We start from the raw sequence: 8,810 nt of genomic DNA on the forward strand, positions 1-8,810 counted from the left end.
TTTGGTTGAAAAGAGGTAGAAGAGAAATAAAAAAGAGGAAAGAAAAATTGTAATTTTTTTTTTTTATAAATTACACAAAAAAAATTGTAATTTTTCTCCCCTCCTCTCTATTTTCTCTTCGCTTCTTTTCAACTAAATATACCCTAAGAGAGTAAAAGTGACAGAATAATAAAAACATAAGATAATAACATACTAACAAAAATTATTTTAAATGGCAAATTTTTAATGACAATAACTTAATGGTCACTATATGTCTTAGCATAATTATATAATTATCACTATTATTATATGTTATAATGACAATTATATATTTTTTGTGGTTATTAATAAGATTTTTATCGACAATTGTATAATTAATGCTAAAATCTTTTAACGACAAAGTATAAGATAGTTAATATTTAATTTGCCGAAAAAATGTTATTGCCGTTAAAAACAAAATAAATAGACATTAAAAGTGATTTTTGATAGTGATAGAGAGAAAAAAAGTACTTTTCGGAAAAGAATTTTATTTTGATATGAAAACTAAAATAAAATAAAATAAAATAAACTATTTAGAATAAAAATATAACATTTCAAATGTTAAAAACAAAATTAAGACACTCAAATATTAAAAACTAAAATATTATTTTACGTAACTTTTAAATATACCCGAGAGAAATTTAAGCTTTAAACCAAAAGATTTTAAAGAATCTGTCAACTAAAACTATAAATATTGTTGCTGGATACGTCTGAAAGGCATAATTAATTACTTAACTTCGGAAATTAAATATAGTAATGTATCAATCTTTGAAAGAGACTATGTGCCAGCCACCATTAATATATAATACATGTAAATCGTAATCTAATTCCATATGCTGATGAAATAATTGAAGACAAATAAGACAAACTATATATAAATAAGTTTGTTTTTTTTTTTTTTTAAATAACTTTTGACCAACAACTTGAGGATATCATATTCATGTACGATAATGTATATTATGTATTATTTAAAACGTTTCAAAAACAAGGTTATTATTACCAAGTTCTGAAAATTCGATCGACCAATTCGATTGGATTAATCAAAAATTGATTCTTTGGTCAGTTCAATTGACTTCTAAAATTATTTTGTAAAAAATTGGCCGAATTGACCGTTGATCAGTAAACCGAACTATTCGAATTTTTTAAAAATTTGGTTCGCAATCCTATTCTTAAAAACGGTGTCGTTTTATTCCAAAAAAAAAAAACAACCGAAGCCTAACACGCAACACCCTGCACCCCTCCCTATCTTTTTCTCTCTCAAATGCAAAATTCCCTTTCGAAGAACTCTAACTCTATCAGAGGAAATCACCAAAGCAAAGCAGTCACTAGGGGTGTTTGCGGTGCGGTTTGGTTCGGTTTTTTAATGAAAAGTCATCCGATCCAATGTTATATTAATAGTGCAGTTCGGTTTGGTTCGGTTTTTTTATTAAGTCTATCTGAACCAAACCAAACCAATTAAATTCGGTTTAGTTTGGTTCAGTTTGTTCGGTTTTTAAATTGTTTTGAAAACCTTTCCTATTCTAATCATCAAATCATATCTAGGATACTAAAATAATTAACAATTTTACAAAACCAGTAGATGCAGATGGAACAATGATCAACTTATAAATCACTAACAAATTAGTAGAAGTAATATAAATTAAAATCATTAAAAATTTTGTTACAAGATTAGCAAAAACAGATAGAACAATGATCAACCTGAGCTTAATCAAGAAAATCAAGAAATACAATCAAATTAATTCCAAAAATTTTGCAAAAATGGTGCATCAATTTCAAACTGAATCAAGAAATAAAACCAAACTAAGTAAAAAATACAACCAAACTAATTCCAAAAATGTTCATGTGGTGCACCAATTTCACAAATTCTTCCTCTTTCACCTAAGCTGTACATATCCGCCTGCAGCACAAGTAAACCCAACAATTACATAAAATGGTTTCAAACATATTATATGCAACAGAGGTTATGAAAAAGTATAAAATAAATGGTCAGAATCATATAATGGTGAATCTTTTACACCTTCTCATCAATCTTAGGCCATCATTGTTCAATTTCAGGAGCTTCTCATCAATCATATAATGGTGAACAGCTTCGTGAAAGTCAGCCCCATTTTTACCTTAACTCTTCCAAAGTCTTTCTCTAAACTAAAAAGTTCAGAATCAACCCTAAACCAGAATTTTCCTAAATCAAAACAGAACAAAATTTTCAAAATTAAAAAACTAAATCAGAATCAACAACTCAACCATAGAATCAAGAACAAGCCAACCGCAAATAAATTAAACAATGACCAAGAGCAGAAACACAACAACAAATAAAGAGTAACAAATAATAATAATAATAATAATAATATAGCAATAGTACAAAATCAAGAGCATAAACACAACAACAAATAAAATAAAAATAGAACAACAAATAAAATGAACAATGATCAATGAACCAGCAATCAGAACAATGAATCAATAACAAGTAAAGCAATAAAACAATGAATTTTCCTAAACAATGAAAAACAAATAAAACAATGAACTGAACCAGCAATAAAAATACAACCAGCAACAATGAAATCAATTAATCAATAACAAGTAAAATAATCAAACAAATTACTTAATTCATGTATTATTGTTGCAAGATCTTTGAAACTAGAACAGGATGGATGGATGTTCTGTTGTGCTCAATAACTGTCTAATCTATATCAACTACTTATTTGTTCTTATAATTATGCATTATGAGTTTGGATCAAAGAACACCTAAATCACAGGATTATTATGTTGATGACAATAACTTTTTTTTGTTCTTGTTCACCATAAACAACTACCTCTGTTGGCTCTCTACCTTTTTTTTTATGTTGAACCTTTAAATTCCTTTTCTAGTTAATAGAAGAATCTAACAATGATGAAGTTAGTTCAGAGACTGAAGAGCGGTATGATAAATATTTAAATAATTACATACCTAACTCGGAGGCTCGGGTTCCATGTCTCGGTGGTGCTGTGCTGGGTGGCTCGGTGCTGCGGGTGGCCAGAAACGGTGCTGGGGGTGGCGCCGGTGTGTGTCGACGACCGCGACTCCGCGAGGGTGGTGTTGGCTGGGGATCGATGGTGGTGTCCGCGAGGAGGAAAGGTTCGGCGACGCTGTGAAGAAGGCTTCGGTGGCGCTGGGAAGAAGGCTTCTACGGCGCTGCTAGGTGGTGGGAGGAAGGGCTTCGAGCTCGAGACTGAGAGTGCAAGAGTGCGAGACTGAGAGAATAGAGCTAGGTTTACATTTGCCATTTGGGGTGATTGGGGATTTGGGGGTGGGGGGATTAGGTCACGCACGTTTTGCCGTTTTGGGGGTGGGTGGGGGTTGGTTTTTTAAGGTTTTTAATATATCGGTTCGGTTTGGTTCGGTTGGAATTTTCATAATCAAAATCGAAAACCGAACCGAACCGCAACAAAAACAGCAAAATATATTTTTTTTGGTTTATTCGGTTTTCGGTTTATTTGATTTTCGGTTTTTTCGGTTCGGTTGATCGGTTTAGATCGGTCCGGATCGGTTTTGAACACCCCTAGCAGTCACCATTAGCCCCACCATACCAGCGTTAGCGGTGACAACTCGAAGGTCTGCTCTTTTCGTCGCGTCTCCAGAAGGTTGGTTCAGAACTGTTGTTGGCGTCTCTATCCCCGTCGTCGTCGCGTTGTCGTCTCTATTCTTGTCGTGCAAAGTACAAACGTCTCTCTTTTGCCGTTGTGGAATTACTCAGATTGATTATGTTATTCTGATCTTTTGATGATTATGTTATTTTGATATTCAATTCCCTCTTCTTCTGCGTGTTCTGCTTGAATTCTTCAGTAATTTAATTTAACTTTAATTTTTTTAATTGTTAATTATAATGATTACTAATTTTTAAATTGCTGTATTTTACTATTTTAGATTTTGAATTTTGGTTGGTGAACAAAATAGATTCTGGTGGTTGATATAATTGTAAAAAATAGTGATAAGTTCAATTTGATTAATTTGGAGAATGTGTATTTTTTGTTGGCTGGGATTTTATTTTACTTTACTGTATATAATTTGTATTGTTATTGATGGTATCTTGTAGATGGAACAACACAAAGTGATATATATATGTTGTTATAGTGATTTTTGAAAAGAGCTATAATAAGAAAAAAATATAATAATTAATGATAAATCTGCCTTCCGTTTGACTAAGCTCTTTTGGTGCATTGTTATGGTAATAATCACCTTTTTGTGCTTTAAATATTAAGAGTCTCATCTTGATTGTTTGTGTTTGTTAGAACATGTTAAGGGGTGCGCTTCACATAATATTTTTGTATCTCTTGTTGTATGAAATGGAAAAGGAGCGGAATCTAAAATGTCACATAGAAAAATCGTAAATTCATTTATGCAAGAAATTTTCTCTCTTTTTTTTTTCTTATCCAATTACTTGTTTGAGAATTCATTTTAAGTTATAAATTTTTTATGTTTGAAATTGATTACAAATTTTTAATAATAAATTATGAATAATTTATTGAATTTAAATATTTAAAATTATATATTAAATTTTTAATAATTTTATTATATATTTAATTAAACCAATTTAATTAATTCAACCTCAATTAAATCACTAAACTATTAAATCATTTACTCTATTAATTTATTGATTGGTTTGATTCTCACCACCTTAATTATTCCCGCATTTCATCAACATCTTAATATAATACTGAATCACTTATTTTATAGAGTGTATTAGGAACACCTCACTGTACCTTATCCGTATTGATCCATTAAGTTTTATAATAATTTGTTTACCTTTGCTTAACTTGCTTACATGGCTTCATTTGTAAACTCATTAAGTCACTATTATATATTACATTTCTGACTTTCGGATTTGGGATAATATATTGTGAATCACATCACAAACGGAATGTATTTTCTTTAATTATATTTTATGAAATGAATATTGTCAACAAGTTATAGTGTCGGATAAATTATTATTAATGAGGATACGATAGATATACAATTTTAATTTGACAATACTTAAAAATTGTTGCTAGACTTAAATTTATAGGTTTTATATTTTTGTAATACTTTATATTTTTAAATTAAAAAACATTATTTTAATAACACTTTTTAAATATTATCAAAGTTGTATAATCATCGTAATTATAATTATAATAATAATTACTATAGCATGCACCAAGATAATTATACAAGAAAACAGATATTTTAGCCACGGTTATAACCGTAACTAAAGTCCGTAAAACTGTTCCAAACAGGAAAGCTTTTTTTTTTTATTTAAATTTTGTTTTTATTATGATTTGTAACAATAATATTGGATAAATCTGGCATGAAAAATTCAAGCAGTCCAACTCTGAAAGAGCAGCTCTTTATTTATGATCAATTAATTCTTTATATTACTTTCATGTTATGAGTAAAGGGGTATGAAAATTACAGATAGACACAATAATGATTATTAAGATTTATATATATAATATTCTTTTATATGTTACATATCCATCATCATCTCCGTCATCTTTGATTTTATAGAGAAACTATATTGATGCGTACCAAATGTATATACCTTCTTCATTGTGGTTGGTCATTGAAGACAAGACCTCGCATATATTCTAATTAACAGAAAGATTTTATAACATAAGAAAATAAAAACAGAAACGAAAACAATGTGTAACTTAAAATACGTACAACTGTTTTCATATCTATACATAAAAGGGAAAAGATAGCAATAATTAAGGAGAAGAGAAACTATATCTTTTTTTGGAGTTGTTAAAATCATAACTATTCATATTGTCTTCTTCTTCTATTAGCTTAGGTTTTTAGAAAAAATAGTATCATGATATAATTTATTTTTTTAATAAAATTATATATATATATATATATATATATATATATATATAAAATTAGAAATATAATTATTTATGTTACTTTTTTTATTAGAGATATAACTATTAATATTGTTTCATTCTATAAGTTTAAATTTTTGAAATGAGTGGTTTTATAACACTTTTTATCCGCTTAAACTTTTAAAATAGTGATGATATCATGATATATATTTTACCTGTTTAGTAAAAATTTAATGTTCCTATAATTTTACTAAATTTGTAATTAAATTCTTATATTTTTTTATTTTCAGTTGAATTTTTATGCTACTTTTAATTTTATAATTAAGTCTTTTTCATGTAAAAAATATTAAAATTATCATAATATTTCTCTCAAAAAATATATGGTCAAATATCTAATTAGATTTTTAATTATAGATATCTTCAATTTACAAAAAAAAAAAATTAGTTTTAACATTTTTTACACTAAGAAAAATTTAATTACAAAATTGAAAACAGTGTAACAACGTAACTAACTTGAAACGAAAAAAGTGTATGAACCTAATTATAAACTTAGTTAAATTATAAAAACTAATAATATATATATATATATATATATATATATATATATATATATATATATATATATATATATATATATATTAGCCTGGTTTGACTGGATTTAGATCCCATAGAAATAATATAGATCTCTAAATATTAAAAAATTATTTTAGAAAAATACATTCAATACATTTATATTAGGACTTAAACTTTGGACTAATAGTATTTTTAACTGGCAATTAAACGCACATGGCTAAACTTTATTTAGCTAAACCCTCATGTTTTCAGTTTAGGCTGCACGGCCTAAGGATCATGAGCAGTAGATTGGCCCATATTTTATGGGCCTAAGGAAGCTAAGGCTGATGACTTTGGCGATTGGACCAAGTCAACGACCAAGCACACATACATCGATAAGAGGAATAAATGTTTCATACATAACTATAACTAAAAATAATGTACATAAAAATACGAGAATGTATGTTTCATACACGAGTCACACACACATATATATATATAGGCATATATATAGCTCGATCTCATCGGATTTTTTATTAAAGAAATGTGATAGTCCGTGTTGGGAATAATACACCATTTTTCCTTAAGAAAATAATTTTTACAGAAAAATAAAATAGACACAATCACAACACAAGAATTTAACGTGGAAACTCCAATTACTAGAGAAAAAATCACGGCCGTTGTCAAATGACAACCAGAAAATATCACTATGTGAAAATTGTTACAACACATAGACTTCTTTCTCTCTAGCACCGGCACTCCAGTACATCCACACTCTCAAAGCAAATATTTAACTACACCTCACAACACTCTCTAATCAAAGAGTATAGAAGAAAAGAAAAGTCAGATACAAGCTTTAAGTGTTTTCGATTGGTGCAAAAAAATATGGAGAACTTAGCCTCATATTTATAGCCTAGGTCACCCACTCCATTTGCTATCCTAAGCAATGTGGGACTAATTCAACCAAATCCTAGCAATCTCCACATTGATTGAAATAGTCACACATCTTCAGCTTCCATAGTCAACACCGACAATTCTTTGCTGCCATTGTCTATATCGACAATCATAGTTCAGAGAACTATCATACTCCACCATGAAAGTATACTCACTTGGAATTAGACCACTCCAAGCATTTTGCCTTGGTACAGATCGAAACCTCGCTGAAAATTCATGGTGCAACTTCCAAATTGGCTTTTCCTGGAAGTTCTTCAGCCATCGACATAACTCCGCCACACACTTTGTATCTCAACGCCAACCAATGTCCGTGTGCAATTGTGGACCCGATTGCCACAACTTATCCTTATCCATGGCAGTGCGGCAATACCATGAGGATACTTCTCCTTCAACGCCTTGTGAAAACCTGATTGTATCAACACATCCTTGACTTGTATTTGCCACAAGCCAAAATTGATTCTTCCATCAAATTTCTCTATTTCAAGCTTCACAACACTTGAATATCCTGACATTGTTGCAACCGTATACCGGAATAGTATAACTCAACTGTAGACCGTGCACTAGGAAGGGTCCCCAGGAAAGAGAGGTGGGTCACAATGGACACACTTAAATACCAAGTCTTTCCTTAGACAGAACCTTTCCAAACTGCGCTCTCACAGTGTCACACTGACTTCCAACAACAACAACAGCAACCAAAGATTAACTCAAGCCACAGGACAAAATTCTTTTCTGATGTGGAAGGTCAGACTAGGTTGCAACCACAGAGCATACTAAGAATAAATCCCACCAAACCGAAGCTCTGATACCACATGTTGGGAATAATACACCATTCTCCTTTGAGAAAATACCTTTCACAGAGAAATAAAATAGACACAATCACAACACAAGAATTTAACGTGGAAACTCCAATTACTGGAGAAAAATCCACGGCCGTTGTCAAATGACAACCAAAGAATATCACTGTGTGAAAATTGTTACAACACAGAAACTTCTTTCTCTCTAAGACCAGCACCCCAGTACACCCACACTCTCAAAGCAAATATTTAACTACACCTCACAACACTCTCTAATTAAAGAGTATAGAGGAAAAGAAAAGTCAGATACAAGCTTTAAGTGTTTCTGACTGGTGCAAAAAAATATGGAGAACTTAGCCTCATATTTATAGTTTAGGCCACCCACTCCATTTGCTATCCTAAGTAATGTGAGACTAATTCAACCAAATCCTAACAGTCCGAGAATAGAAAAATCAAATGTATCAATTTAATTAAGCATGACTTTGCTATTGGATAAAAAATAATATGTTAAAGAGGTACAGTTTTTTTAATTTTAAATTCGGGTCATAATTAAAGAGGAAAGGTTTTCCATGTTCAACAAAATATATTCAATTTAGCCTAGCTCACATATTTGAGTATTTGACCCTTCTTGTAAATGATAACCAAAAAAAAAGAAAAAGC

The 8,810-nt window shown here is 30.1% G+C and overlaps 1 long non-coding RNA gene across 1 annotated transcript; it reads right to left on the reverse strand.

The window, feature by feature from the left end:
- Positions 1-1,638: 1,638 nt before the first annotated feature.
- On the reverse strand, positions 1,639-3,310 carry LOC112729415 (uncharacterized). The gene is made up of 3 exons (XR_003166523.3): positions 2,963-3,310; positions 2,036-2,197; positions 1,639-1,915 (listed from the first exon to the last, which is right to left on the reverse strand). It is a non-coding gene; the product is annotated as an uncharacterized lncRNA (long non-coding RNA).
- Between the last annotated feature and the right edge of the window lie 5,500 nt (positions 3,311-8,810).

The sequence above is a fragment of the Arachis hypogaea genome, chromosome 12 (genome assembly GCF_003086295.3).
Source record: "Arachis hypogaea cultivar Tifrunner chromosome 12, arahy.Tifrunner.gnm2.J5K5, whole genome shotgun sequence".
Classification (NCBI taxonomy): Eukaryota; Viridiplantae; Streptophyta; class Magnoliopsida; order Fabales; family Fabaceae; genus Arachis; species Arachis hypogaea.